Genomic DNA, 15,711 nt, shown 5'->3' with positions numbered 1-15,711 from the left:
TGATCAAGTCTCTTGTGCCAGAGTTCCGTGGGTGTGACTTGAGTGAAATAGGTTGTATGCTCATCCTCTGCTTGATCAAATGAAAAGCTTTTACCTTTCATTTTAACCCTTAGAACTTCCCGGCCAAAATTGTCATAGATAAAGCAATGTTGATGTTCAAAGGACACTTTAAATCCCTTTTTAATCAACTGACCTACACTTAGCAAGTTTTGGTCAATGTTAGGTACATAAAGAACATCTGATATTAATTTGGTACCTGAACACGTTGAAATTGCAACAGTTCCTTTTCCTTTTACTGGAATATAGCCACCATTCCCAATTCTGACCTTTGAGACATTAGTTGGCTTCAAATCCTTGAATAAAGTCTTATCATATGTCAGGTGGTTCGTACAACCACTATCAATCAACCAACTTCCACTTGATTCACTACTCAAGAAGCATGTGGCCACAACGAGTTGGTCCTCCTCCTCTTGATTAGCAATCTTAGCTCCCTCATCATGGTGATTTTTGTTGGGGCAGATCACCGCTTCATGCCCTATCTGGTTGCACTTGTTACATTTTGCATCTGGTCTCCTCCAACATCTGAAAGGTGCATGACCTTTTTTGCCACAATAATGACAAGGTGGATAATTTTTCTTTTTATCCTTACCTTTGTTTTGGTTGTTTGCACTATTTTCACTTCTTGCTGGTTGATTCTTCTTGAAAAAATTCTTTTTGCTTTCATCAACTTCATGATGTTTGGCGGGCAAAGCACCTTCGACAACACGATCTTGCCTCATCAACCTTCGCTGCTCTTGAGCTTGCAGGGCATGTAGCACTTCTGCCAATGTGATTTTTGACAGATCCTTTGTGTTCTCCAATGAAGCTATAGATGCTTCATACCTCTCCGACACTGTTACCAAAATTTTCTCTACAATTCTCGAATCAGCAAAATCACTTCCCAACAACTTTATCTTGTTGGCAATACCCAACAATTTGTTTGAGTATTCTTTGATTGTCTCTGACTCTTCCATCCTTTGAAGCTCAAATTCTCTCCTTAAATTCAGCACTTGCATGCTTCGTATTTTATCATCTCCAGCGTATTCCTCTTTCAGATAATCCCAAATTGCTTTGGGTGATTTAAGAGTCATGATTATGATGAATATCATTTGTGAAACACCAGTGAAAAAACATGATCTCGCCTTTGCCTTCTTCATCTTTCTTTCCTTGTGATTTTTAATTTGGGCCATGGTAGGATTTTCAGGCAACGGATATATTTCATAATCCTCTTCCACAACATCCCATACATTCAAAGACTCCATGTAGGATTGCATTTTCACTTTCCAAAGATCATAATTCTCTCCATCAAAGATTGGAAGAGTTATGTGGGAAAAATTTGCTTCACCTTCCATGGTAGAAGTCCCGTAAGAATAAGGCTCTCGATACCAATTGTTGGTTTTGTGGAGGAAATTATAAAAACAGAGGAGAAAAGAGAGACAATGCGTATGCAGAGGAAATAGAATTATTCTATTCTAATTCAAATTGTTCTCAGCAGCGATACAATAAATAACAAAAGATAAACTAATTAGATAACAAGATATTAGCAAAACAGAATATTAAAACTAACTTGCTCCTTAAAGATAGGAACCACTTATTGACTAGGCTAATCCATTAAAACTGCCTTACTCCTAAAATATAGGAAATCAACTTATTTACTAAATCCTATCTTAAAAACTAAAAAATAAAATATTATGCAGTTACAAAAGTATACTTTAATTTAGACATAAGACTTTCAATGTGAATTCTTGTTATAGTTTTAGTTATAGTATATGAAGACCTTCTGAGTGCTTTATAATTTATACAAACAGAAATAAGCTTCATTGATATTTCAATATACTTAAAAGGATGTTGTTTATGTCTTGATCTTTTTCTGGTGTGGAAATACATAATGATCTCATTTGGTTAAATTTACCTCAGTTAAATGCAAGTGAAAGACGGAAATAGCAGATTCCTACATTGTGTATGGTTAAAATTAATATCAGATTGCTATTTTTAGTATTGATATTGAATTTGTGTTGTACAACCGACCCTTGACTCATTGGTTGACACAACCTTCGTTGGCCATATATAGGTACGTGATGCATGGGTGATACAAAGTTATTTTTAAAATTTTTTTGGACGGAAAATATTATTTATATATATAAAGATAAAGATAGAAAAGAACTTGGACAAGTTGTACAATTACTATGTACAAGTATCCCCAAAAAACCATCCAAAGGCATCACTATACCAATGCTTTTCACCATACTTTCCCACTAACAACTACATACCTCTACCCAAAAGGTGTATTTTTAGCTAAGGGATGGACGTAAGAATAATAATGGATTCATACACAAAGAAGACCCAGTTTTGGTCCCTTATAAACCAGCCACTGCCATGAAATCCCCTTTATAGCATCCAACACTCTGCCAATATTCCCCTTTCCCTATTTGACTATCCACCTATTTCTAGTGTTCCATTAACACCAACAAACAATATGCCAAAACACATACCGCCATCTTCTCAACTTGTTCCTTTCACTAACACTCCCATCTGGTCGTACATAGACCAGATATCTTGTGGAAGGACAAAAGACACACCAAGCCATAGAAGAACCCCATTCAACTATGGCTAAACTGCTCCTTAACTTTAAATGCTAGATGATAGGTCTTTAACAACATCCAGTTAACTTGATTTTCCACTTTAAATCATGGCTTCTGTTGAACCTTCACCACACTTGCATATGAAGCTTCATTGTGTGCGTCCTTCCGGGTTTCTTCTTTCTTTGGACCCGCTTGAGACTTATCTCACTTTTCCCCAACATGTGCTTTTTCCTTCTTCTAGGAGCCTCTAGAGAACCTTGGAGCATTCACCATGAGTTTATAAGTACCAATGAAGATCTCATCTAGCTTAAGAGCAAATACTCTAGAGTCTGCCACCCTTTCAATTCTAGCAAAACCAAATCTTTCTCCCTTCTTTTCCGTCTTCTTTGGAATGAAGACCTTTGAAATTTTATCATACTCTTTAGATATTCCATAGGTCTTTTGCCCTATAGTTAGGAGGAATATTAGTGAAGAAGAAGGATGTTTGGTCGTCACCTTGTCTCGACCCTTTCTCCCTTCTACTGTATACTTCCGGTTCCCCTTCTTCTCCCTCTCTAACCACCACCTTCCCTTTTTGCCTCCACCTCACCTCGTTCCATCCTTCGCTCCCATATGTTTGGTTCAGAACCACTACTTTTGGTTTGCTTGGTTAACATGCTGGTTTTGGGTTTGTTGATTGCAATGATCCGTGAAGCTGCCAAATAACCTTTTTAAGTTATCTAATTTGGAGGCAATGAAGAGTCAAATAATTTGCTAGAATTAGAATATTTGATTCTCTTTTTTTAGGCATTTGTTTTGTCGATCAATAGCATATTTTATGGGATTATGGTTTTATTATTGTTGTATAAATGCATGCTATGCTATTCAATAAAAATACAACCTTCTACAATTCAATATCTTTCTTTTGTTCTTGCTACAACCTATACATCTTTCTAAATAACCAACAAATTGGTAACCAGATCAAACTTCTTACCGGACCTGTGCAATGGATACTAAGGTCAACTTTTCACATGTTGCTCTTCATATGTTTAATGGAGAGAACTACAACCTTTGGGCAGTGAGAATGGAAAATTACTTGGAGGCTCTAGATGTCTGGGAGGCTGTAGAAGGGATTACGATGTTCCTCAACTACCTGACAATCCTACAGTTGCCCAGATGAAAAATCACAAGGAGAGAAAAAACAGAAAAGCAAAGGCAAACGCTTGTCTATTTGTTGGAGTCTCAAAAACAATTTTCATAAGAATTATGAAACTAAAAACTACAAGTGTCATCTAGAATTATTTGAAGGAGGAGTATGAAGAAGATGACCAGATGAAAATCAGAAGGAGAGAAATTCAAATTACAAAGGATGAAGGAGTCTGAGACAATCAATGAGTTCTCAGACAAACTGCTTGACATTGCTAACAAGGTGAGGTTGTTAGGCACAAAATTTGTAGATTCAAGAATTGTACAAAAAATACTTGTAACAGTTGCTGAAAATATGAAGCCTCTTTAACAACTTTGGAGAACACAAAGGATCTATCCCAAACCACTTTGTCAAAAGTTTTGCATGCTTTAAAGGCACAAGAACAAAGAAGGCTTATGAGGTAGGAAAGATCTATGGAGGGTGCATTTCAAGTCAAGTTGCAAATCAACAATATTGGCAAAAGCCATAGCAATAGACTTGAAGCTTTTACAAACAAAAAAAAATCAAAACAGCAACACTCAGGTACATCTACCTTGCCCTCATTGCAAAAAAACTAATCACCGACAAAAAAAGGTGTTGGTAGAGGCCAAATGTAAGGTTCATAGGTGTGGTTAGTTAGGGCATGTTGAAAGAATATGCAAATTTCAACAACAAGAAGAAGAAGTCAAGGTTACTAAGGACCAATCATAAGAGGAGCAGTTGCTTGCTACATCATGCTTTGCTACTAGTAGCTCTAGAGAAAGTTGGCTTATTGATAGTGGTTGTACAAACCACATGACCTATGATCGTGAGCTCTTTTTAGAACTTGATGAATTTATTTTTTCTAAAGTCAAGATCGAAAATGGAGTATATATTGAAGTAAAAGGCAAAGGAACTGTGGCAATTGAAGGCCACATAGGTTTGAAACTAATTTTCGATGTGTTATATGTCCCAAAAATTAGTCAAAACCTTTTGAGTGTCCTTAGTTGCTCGAAAAAGCTTATAAGGTGTTGTTTGAAGAAAAAAAATTCCATGATTAAAGACTCAGAAGGTAGAGAGGTGTTCAATGTTAAAATGAAAGGCAAAATTTTTGCCTTGGATTTCGTGAACAAAGAGCAGAATACAATGCACAAAGAGGTTAGTAGCACAATACTTTGGCATAAGAGATTGAAGCATTTTCATCACGGTGCTCTAGTTTATGAAGAAGAACAATCTTGCAAAAAACTTGCTTGAATTAGAAGAAGAATTTCCTGCATGTGCTATCTGCCAATATGGAAAGCAAACAAGACTCCCGTTTCCACAAACTATGACTTGGAGGGCTACAGAAAGGCAGCAATTGATACACATAGATGTTGGAGGACCCATGAGAACTCCATCACTAAATGGGAGTAAGTATTATGTTGTTTTCATCGATGACAAAACAAGAATGTGCTCGATTTACTTTATGAAGGTTAAATCTGAAGTTGCTAATATCTTTTGAAAGTTCAAACCATGGGTGGAAACTCAAAGCAAGTGCAAACTACAGGTAATCAATGGAATTGAATATACATGTGACAAATTTAATAAGTTTTGTGAAGATGCGGGCATAGAACACCAATTGAGAACACCTTATTCTCCTCAACAAAATAACACCACAGAAAGGAAGAATAGGATGATTATGGAGATGGCTAGGTGCTTGCTTCATGAAAATGAATTGCCAAAGAAATTTTGGGCAGAAGCCACAAATTCTACATTTTTCTTGCTTAATAAACTGCCAACAAAATATTTGCAAAAGAAGACACCATTTGAAGCATGGTATGGCTATAAACCTGAGTTGTTCAATCTGGAGATATTTGGTTGTTTGTGCCTTTCTTACATTCCTCGAGTTAATAGGGACAAACTTGAAAATAAAGCAAAACCTGGAATCTTTGTAGGCTATAGCTTAATTTCAAAGACCTATAAGATCTATTTGCTACATCATGACAAAGTAATTGTCAGCAGAAATGTGAGATTCTTGGAGTTGGATAGTTGGAACTAGGAAGATGATAAAAAGATTGAATTTCAGAAAGAGAATGTGAACACAGACAAAGGACCTATCAGAAGATCCCTTTTTGATATCTATCAAAGGTGTAATGTTTCTATCACGAAACCTGCTGGATATAAGAAGGTTGCAACCAATAAAAAATGAATAAGTGCAATGGAGGAGGAGCTCAAGATGATTGAAAAAAATCAAACATGGGAATTGGTGGAATGCCTAATCATAAGAAAGATATTAGAGTTAAAAGGGTTTACTGGACCAAGCTTAATCTAGATGGTTTTGTAAACAAGTATAAAGCAAGACTGGTTGTTAAGGGATATGCCCAAATCTTTGGGGTGGATTTTTCTGAAACCTTTGCTCCAGTGGCTAGGTTGGATACGATAAGGTTGTTGTTCGCGCTTACAACACAAAATGGTTGGGCTACACATCATATGGATGTCAAGTCTGCCTTTTTGAATGGGTACTTGGAGGAAGAAATCTTTGTTGAAGAACCAGAAGGTTTTGTTGTCCAAGAACGAGAGGAAAAGGTGTATAGATTGAATAAGACCTTATATGGGCTAAAACAAGCACCGAGATCATGGTATAACAGAATTGATGAACACTTGGTGAACTTAGGCTTTGTAAAAAGTCCAAGTGAATTTACCTTTTATGTTAAAAAGGTTGATAATAACATACTTGTGGTATCTTTTTATGTTGATGATCTATTTGTTACAGAAAGTCATAATGAGCTTATTGATAAGTTCAAAGAAAGAATGAAAGATGCCTTTGAAATGACAGACCTTGGAAAGATGGCATTCTTCCTTGGTATAGCAAAAGCATAATGAAACATTTGTGTACCGAAAAAAATATGCAAAAGAGGACCTTAGGAAGTTCAACATGGAAGAGTGAAAACTAACTACAACTCCAATCAATCAAATAGAATAGTTTTTCATAAAAGATGAAGTTGAAAGGGTTGATGAAAGGTTGTACAAAAGCTCAATATGGTGCCTGATGATTTTGACAGCAACCAGGCCAGATATTATGCATGTTGTGAGTTTACTATCAAGGTACATGCACTGTGCTAGTGAATTTCACTTTCAAGCAGCAAAAAAAAAATCCTTAGATATGTTAAAGGCACAATTGGTTATGGAATAAAGTTCAATCAAGTTAAAAGTTTCAATCTTTTTGGTTATTCTGATAGTGATTGGGCAGGATGTGTTGATGATATAAGGAGCACTTCAAGTTATTGCTTTACTTTAGGTTCTGGTATGTTTACATGGTGTTCTAAAAACCAAGAAGTTATAGCTTAATCAACAGCAGAAGCAAAGTATATAGTTGTTGTTGTTGTGGTAAACCAAGCTCTTTGGATCGGAAAGCTCATGATAGACTTGCACACAGTACCAACAAAAAGCACACAAATACTTCATGACAACCAAGCTGCAATTTCAATTACAAATGATCTAGTGTTTCGTGGCAGAACAAAACACTTCAAGATCAAGTTTTTCTTTCTAAGAGAAGTTCAGAAGGATGGAGAAGTGTAGCTTGTTCATTCTTGAGGAAAAAACTTGGAATATGCATCTTCAGTGTCATGGAGGAGTGTTGATTGCAATGACTCGTGAAGCTGTCAAATCACCTTTTTAAGTTTCTTAATTTGAAGGCAATAAAGAGTCAAATAATTTGCTAGAATTAGAATATTTGATTCTCTTTTTTTAGGTGTCTGTTTTTCCAATCAATAGCAGATTTTATGGGATTTTGGTTTTCTTATTGCTATATAAATGCACATTATGTTATTCAATAAAAATAAAACCTTCTACATTTCAATATATTTCTTTTGTTCTTGCTACAACCCTATACATCTTTCTAAATAACCAACAGGGTTCTTGGGGTACTTGAGTTTGTTGATTGCTTAACTGGTTATTGATCAATTAGAAATGAGAAATTAAAAATCGTCTGGAATATTTTTGTTGGTTCTTTTTGTGTCATAGAGAGTTTAAGCCATGTTGTCCATGATCATGTATGTATACACGAAAATTAAACAGAGAATGAGCTTAATTAATTATCTATTGTTTCTTCTAGCAGTTGAAAATCACTTCTCAAGTGAACATGAAGATATTAGATTGATCAAATGATCAGAAAAAAATGAAGTGAGAAGGGAGGAAAGAAAATCATGATTTTCAATTCCTCTAACAAAGATTTCTAAAGTCAACCTATCATTTTCTCTTTTGTCTTTCAACTCACAATGCACCGATAAAAAAAGGGAGATGTGAAAATATCATATTCTACACTACATTCTATTGTGTAAAGAAATGTATATTAATGAATTGTACAAAATTATTATTTAAACAAAATTTATAATTAATGATAAAGTAAGGATATTTTATCCTTTAGTAGCAATTCCAATCTCCTTATTTTTGTTGGTTTGCCACTTACAAATACCTCTTCTTCATTTCCAAGTGCATGAAGTGTACCAATAATGTCTATAATAAAATATGAGATATGTTAGAGTGAAATAAATTAGTTATGAATTTGCAAAAAATTAATGTTGTACCTCTTACGACCACTCTATCATCCACCCTTTGAGCTAGAGTTTCCATTGAATCAAACTCAAAATAGTGTAGAGGAATGTTAATGGATATGTTATTGATTTTCTTGACAATAGTAGTATGCAAAAAGAATCCTTTGAATGTTTCTTTAACATGTTTGGATGCATCATTTGTGGAGACAATTCTTAAATTATGTATGGTGTATAAGTTCTCCTCTTGTAAAATATCATTGAATTTTGAAATCATATTCTCCTATATCGCTACATGTAATGGAGTTTCTTGTTGCAATATATTTAAAAGTGTAAATCAAATTAAAATTAAAAATATTAAATAAATTTAATGAATATAAAATTTGTTTAAAGTAATTTAGTGTAAAAAAATGCATTTTGTGATATGTAATATTGGAGATAGAAAATAAAATTATGTTAGTAATAGTTAAAATTGATGTAAAATATATTTTTTACATACAAATGTGAAAAATAAATAAATTTCAACAATACTACAAAATGTAAATTTAAAATCGCTAAGTTAACATCGGTTTTTGATAAAAACGATGTTAACAAACATGCGGTGGCTTAATGGTAAATAATGTGACTTTCTTAACATCGGTTTTTCAAATAATTGATGTCAACATAGTAGGTTAACATTGGTTTTCATGAAATCGATGTTAGCATCACTTCGTAATGTCTGTTAAGATCGATTTGTCCAAAAAATCGATGTTGGTAAATGATAAGTTAACATCGAATTTTTTTATAAAAAAAAACCGATGTTAACTTAAAATCACTTCGTTAACATCGTTTTTTTGAGAAAACTGATGTTAATGAACTCAATTTTTTAAAATATGATTGGCTCCACACCCTAATTCACTAACGTACGTCTCTAGCGTATCTTCGTCTCTGTCGCAGCTCTGTGTCGCCTCCGTGTTGCCTCTGCATCATCATCTTCGTCGCAACTCTGTTCCTCTCCACCACGTCGCGAATCTTCTTTCTCACTCCCACTCCGTGTCGCCTCTCGCTATCACTGTCGCTATGACTCTTCTTCTTTCTCTGTAGAAGTTTTATGTTAAATCATTGGTTCCTAGGCACGAGGCTTTGGACTTATTTATCCATCTTGGTGTGGGAGTAGAGACCCACATTGTTGTCATTGACACTCAACTGCACCACAGTGTTTGTGGCCAACCTAAACCTTTACTAATTAAAAATTTACTCTTCTTAGGCTTTTACTATGTTGTTAAGTAAATGAAAAATAGAAAAGAAACTTAACCAAAAGTAAAATAGGGAATTAGAGTGCACAACGGAAATTAAAAGAGTAGGGAAGAAGGAGACAAACACACAAGAGTTTTTATATTGGTTCGGCAACAACCCGTGCCTACATCCAGTCCCCAAGTGACCTGCGGTCCTTGAGATTTGTTTTCAACCTTGTAAAAGCCTTTACAAGCAAAGATCCACAAGGGATGTACCCTCCCTTGTTCTCTTTGAACAACCTAGTGGATGTACCCTCCACTAGAACTGATCCACAAGAGATGTACCCTTTCTTGTTCTCAGTCAACAACCCAAGTAGATGTACCCTCTACTTGTACCACAAAGGATGTACCCTCCAATGTGTTAAGACAAAGTTATCAGGCGGTTAAACCTTTGAAACTTTGTGAATGGGGATACAAAAGAATTCTCAGGCGGTTAGTCCTTTGAAATCTTTTGTATATGGGAAAGGGAAGAATCAAAAGAATTCTCAGACTGTGTCGTTTTGAATTCTTTGACAAGGGAGAAGGGAGACATAAAAGAATTCAGGCGGTTAGTCCTTTGTTGTTTTGGAAAAGGGAGAAGAGAGACACAAAAAGAATTCAGGCGGTTAGTCCTTGGCGAATTCTTTTTGGCAAAGGGAGAAGGGAATGAAAAAGATGAATAGCATAAGTTTTTGAACAAAGAAGTTTTCTTGGAAGAGAAAGTTTTGAACAAAAACTTTTAGAAAGATGAAGAGAAGATGAAATCAGAAAGTTCTGAAAGAAATGAAAGATGTTGAAAGATAGATTGAAAGATAGAATGATTGAAAGAGATGATGGATATGAAATTAAGTGTTCAAATGTTTCATGACAAGGTCACATATTTATAGTTTCTTGATGACTCAAGTCAAAACTTGTAACTCTTGGCAATTCCTTTAAAACTAATCACTTAAAAAGATATGACTTTTGAAAGAATCTTCAGAAACAAGTCACTTGAAGAAATGTGACTTTTGGAAATGAATTTTTTGAAAACAGTCATTGGTAATCGATTACCATAAAGGTGTAATCGATTACACATCAACCGATGTGACTCTTCATTTTGAATTTTGAAAATCTTAACGTTTTAAAACCACTGGTAATCGATTACCAGAAAGTAAAACTCTTTGGTAATGATTTTGTGAAAACTTCTTGTGCTACTCAATGTTTTGAAAAACTTTTTAATACTTATCTTGATTAAGTCTTCTCTTGATTCTTGAATCTTTGAGCCTTGAATCTTGATCTTGATTATTCTTGAATCTTGATTCTTGAAATCAAATTTCCTCTTGATCCTTGAAGTGTTATTGACTCAATCTTGAACTCATTCTTGAATGTCATCATCTTTTTTATCATCAAAACTCCTTGAATCAATCTTGATTCATCATGAAGCTTGCTTCTACAAGTTGTTGTTTGTCTTAATCATATAATGGATTTATTCTGTTCTTTCAAAAAGTGTTTGTGCATATGGCTGTAGCTTATTCAGTTTAATAACCAAAATGAAAATGGTTTATGGGTATGATATTCCAACAAAGACATGATTATTTTTCAATGTTTGGGCTATTGGTAGGGATCCCAATCAATGGGAGAACCTTTTTGAGTTTAGGCCAGAGAGGTTTATCAGAGATGGGTAGAATGAATTGGATGTGAGGGGACAACATTATCATTTTATTCCATTTGGGAGTGGAAGAAGAACATGTCCAGGTGTTTCTCTAGCATGGCAAGTTGTTCTTGTGAATCTGGCTATAATTATTCAATGTTTCCAATGGAAGCTTGTTGGTGGCAATGGCAAGGTGGACATGGAAGAAAAGTCTGGCATCACTCTTCCAAGGGCTAACCCCATAAATTGTGTCCCTGTTCCAAGAATTAACCCATTCCTTACTATGTGATTAAATGCTATTCATCAATACCTAGTGAAAGAGAGAAAAGTAAGAAGAATAAATTAATGGTAAGTAATATGAGGTGATAAGAAGAAAAATAAGTGTTAATAAAGAGTTCCTTTTCTTCTAAAAGAAACCTTTGCTTTTGAAACTCTTGTCCTTCCACTATTAGTTCCATCTATTTAAGCAACCTTATGGGCATTATAAAGTTTAGATACTTGTGCTTGCTTTTTTTGGACAAGTGGCCTCAATAACTTAAGAGGGGGGTGAATTAAGTTTCAAAATTTCCCATTAACAAACTTTTAACCCCCTTCTAAATGATAGGCTCAGAATGCAAAAGAAGAAGCAGTAATCAATTTAATAATGTTGTTTAAACATCCAAAACAAAATTGATTGGAATAACATAAATGAGATAAGGGAAAAGAGAAATGCAAACTCGATTTATACTGGTTCGGCTACTTCCCGTGCCTACGTCCAGTCCTTAAGCAACCCACTTGAGATTTTCCACTATCTTTTTAAATCCTTTACAGACTTTGAACACACCTTGGGATCCCTCACCCTTGTGTTCAAAGATTCTCCAAGAGACAACCTGTCTCTTGATTACAATTCTCACAATCCAAGAGACAACCAGTCTCTTGATTACAACTGACTTTCTGAGATGAACAAAAAAATTTCTCTCCTTTAGAATGGATGATACAATTTGAAGTTCCTAGAGGCATTTCTCTCTTTTAGAGATGATAATACAATTTGAATTTCCTAGATGAATTCTCAATAGATTCGCAAGTGTTTGCCTAAGAGTTATTGAGAGAGCATTTGACAATTAAGTTATCTTAGAATATCTCTTTGTTGCTTTTCAAAGTCAAACACACACACACACACACACACACACACACACACACATATATAGGTCCTTCGTGCCTTTTCAAAATGGTTTGAAGAGATGTGTTTTTTCAAAAAAACAAAAATCAGAAATTCTTAACTGGTAATTGATTACAGGTTTCTGGTAATCGATTACATAGTTATATTTTGAAGGGTCATGACTTTTCAAAGTGTTTTCTGAAGTGCCGTTGCTGGTAATCGATTACAAACATCTGGTAATCAGTTACATGATTCAAAATTCAAATTCAAAACCCTTTTTAAAAGCTGTTTTTCAAAATTGTCTTCTGGTAATCGATTACACTGCCTGGTAATCGATTATCGGAGCCTTGATCTCTTGGAAACACTTGTTCTGAGGCAAAAGCTTGATCTTGAGTTAATCTTAAAGCAATGCTTCTTTGTTGAAGCAACCTTGTATTAATCTTGAAGCAATGCTTAACCTTTGAATGTTTGTAGAAGTAATCTTGAAAATAACCTTGTTTGATTATTCTTTGGCATCATCAAAACCATGTATTCATACATTCACATTCATGACTTTTCAAAGTGTTTTCTGAAGTGTCGTTGCTGGTAATCGATTACAAACATCTGGTAATGGATTACATGATTCAAAATTTAAATTCAAAACCCTTTTTAAAAGTTGTTTTTTCAAAATTATCTTCTGGTAATCGATTACCAGAGCCTTGATCTCTTGGAAACACTTATTCTGAGGCAAAAGCTTGATCTTGAATTAATCTTGAAGCAATGCTTGTTTGTTGAAGCAACCTTGTATTAATCTTGAAGCAATGCTTAGCCTTTGAATGTTTGTTGAAGTAATCTTGAAAGCAACCTTGTTTGATTATTCTTTGGCATCATCAAAACCATGTATTTGTACATTCACATTCTCCCCTTTTTTGATGATGACAATCATTATCAAGTGAATTCTTTCTGGCATAATCAAAACCTGAAACCTCCATGATTCATAACTTTTTGTTGCTCTCTCCATGTATAAAAAAATGATATCATGTCAAAGTTTTGTGCACTTTTTAAATAAAAGTCTAGAATTAAGATTGTTAAGATTTTTAAAGGTATAATAATAAAATTTACATTAATACAATATACTAAAATTCTAAGTATTTTAACAAATATCTTTAAGGACAAACTTTGGATGCTCATAGTTAAAATAGAATAAACACATGTCCATGTTTGTCCATATCCTAGCTAGGTAGTTGCCACATATAAATTAAAGCTAAGCAAAGAATTTCTATTTGCAGAAAGTGCTTCACATTATTACAAAGTCATTTCCTTCCATTTGTAATGATATGCATGTGCTTCATGTCAAAGTATATACGAATCATTCTTAGGTAGTTAATTAGCTCAGTAATTCCCTTTAATTAGTGGGTGTAGCAATATATTTTCCAGCGAGGTTAATTATGATAAGATTCATATATACTAATGCAACAGAACATAAAATTGTTCTGTACTCCAGCACCTGTTTTCATTGAAAATATTAATTGCCCACTTCCTTGTGATTGTGCTTTTGATTTGTATTTTCAGATACTCTAGTGGAGTCCTACTGAGAAGAATCAAAGAGAGGCCTTCCTTTTATATAATAGGTATCCTTAAAGGTAGCAAATGATTTGTTTAATTAGTGGATATTTTCTCTAAAGATTGAAAGGGAAGTGCTGATAACTAATATGGACATCTATTTCCACTTCCTTATTTTTAATAATTTATTTATATAGGCCTTAATTACATCCTTTTTAGAAGATGTTTCACAATGACAACTATATTGTGATCGATAAGTTCATTAGACAAGGTAAATATGCCATTAATTAACTTACATTGATCAAATTTAAAATAGTAAATAAGTTAAATTGATCTTTAAGACGTCAATTTACTGACTTAACCACCACCTTGTCTAATACAACCAACCATGACTCAACCACCACTAAATGTACCTTGCTGGAAATGAGACTTTTATATATTGGGAATTGTTGTGTTAAAGTTTAGGATTCTAAAGAGACTGGCTTGTTGATAGAAGTTGCAGTAGCTATAGTTTATGGTTCAATAAGGAACTGCTTGCTACATATAATGTTGCTCTGATTTTATATATTGAACAATTTAAGAATTTGATTTTTTTGTTATAAATTTGTCCTAAGATGCTTGAGAAAGGTTATCAAGCTTGGGCCTCTGGAGATACCTCAAGGCAGCCTCTTGGGACAGGTGAAATATGAAAACAAAGACTGCTCTTTCATTTCTCAGTACAAGCTTCAACTTTTATTATTCCAGTTATCTTTAATTCTGTTATTTGATTAGTAGGTTCTATTTCCTAGTAATTGATGACATGTGTGATGTTGGTAAATATTAAACCGTGTTTCTCACTCACAAAGTAGCAGAATACGCATCTAAAGCATCATTAGGCAAACAAAATCAATACGTGATATTTATTGGCAAAATTCTAGGATAGATAGATTCATTATGCTTGTCAGCACACAAGAAACTCAAAACACTCCTCTATTATGTTATTTCTTTGCCATTAACAAACAATGCATGTATGATTATGAAGCCCAATGGTGGTGTTAAGCATGTATCATACTAATTTAGTCCTTCCAGCCAATAGTGTTGTTCAGATTGGTTAATCAGGTTCAACTATTCAAATTTATTATCTCCCTCTTAAGTGTTGACACTAGCATTAGGCATTGCAAAAATCATAATGTTATGGTGCATGAGTAGACTTATAAGAATAGATAAGATCAGGAGTGAACATATCAAGAGAGAGCATATGAATAACTTATAGTGAGAAAAGGATGATAGAATCATGTCCAAGCCCCAATATGATGGGAGGAGCAGTACTTGAACATCAATTGGAGCTAAGAAGGTGTGTTGTCAATCAGTTGACCACTGGTCTGTGTAACTAATGTATAGCTGATTTTTTAATTGCACCCCTTGTACTTATAGGTCTTTGAAATATGAAATTGTATGACTCAGATTCTGATAGAAATAGACCTATTAGGAAGGTTTATGAGAGGAGGTGCAAGGCAGCAACAACTATTATGAAATTGCATTCCTGGCAGTTTTTTTAAAACCTTGTATGGTATAATGGTAAAATCTGCAATTAGAAGAGAAAACTAGCTAGCTAGCTAGGTAATAAATACCCAGGGTGAACATTAAATTATTATATATGAACATGCTTATTAAAGTAATTTATATATGAATTATTGTTCCCTTCTATATATTATATAATATGCATGTCATCATCTATGCTCTCTATCTTTTGTCAACAACCTTAATTACCAACGAGCAGTGCCTCCCTCTCATCTTTTCCCCTATTCTTCTAGACCCCATATACTGTTACCTTCCCCTAAACATAGAGATATTAAAGGGATGATGATCATCAAA

This window comes from Glycine max, chromosome 1 (genome assembly GCF_000004515.6).
Source record: "Glycine max cultivar Williams 82 chromosome 1, Glycine_max_v4.0, whole genome shotgun sequence".
Classification (NCBI taxonomy): domain Eukaryota; kingdom Viridiplantae; phylum Streptophyta; class Magnoliopsida; order Fabales; family Fabaceae; genus Glycine; species Glycine max.
Note: the sequence above shows the minus strand (reverse complement) of the source record.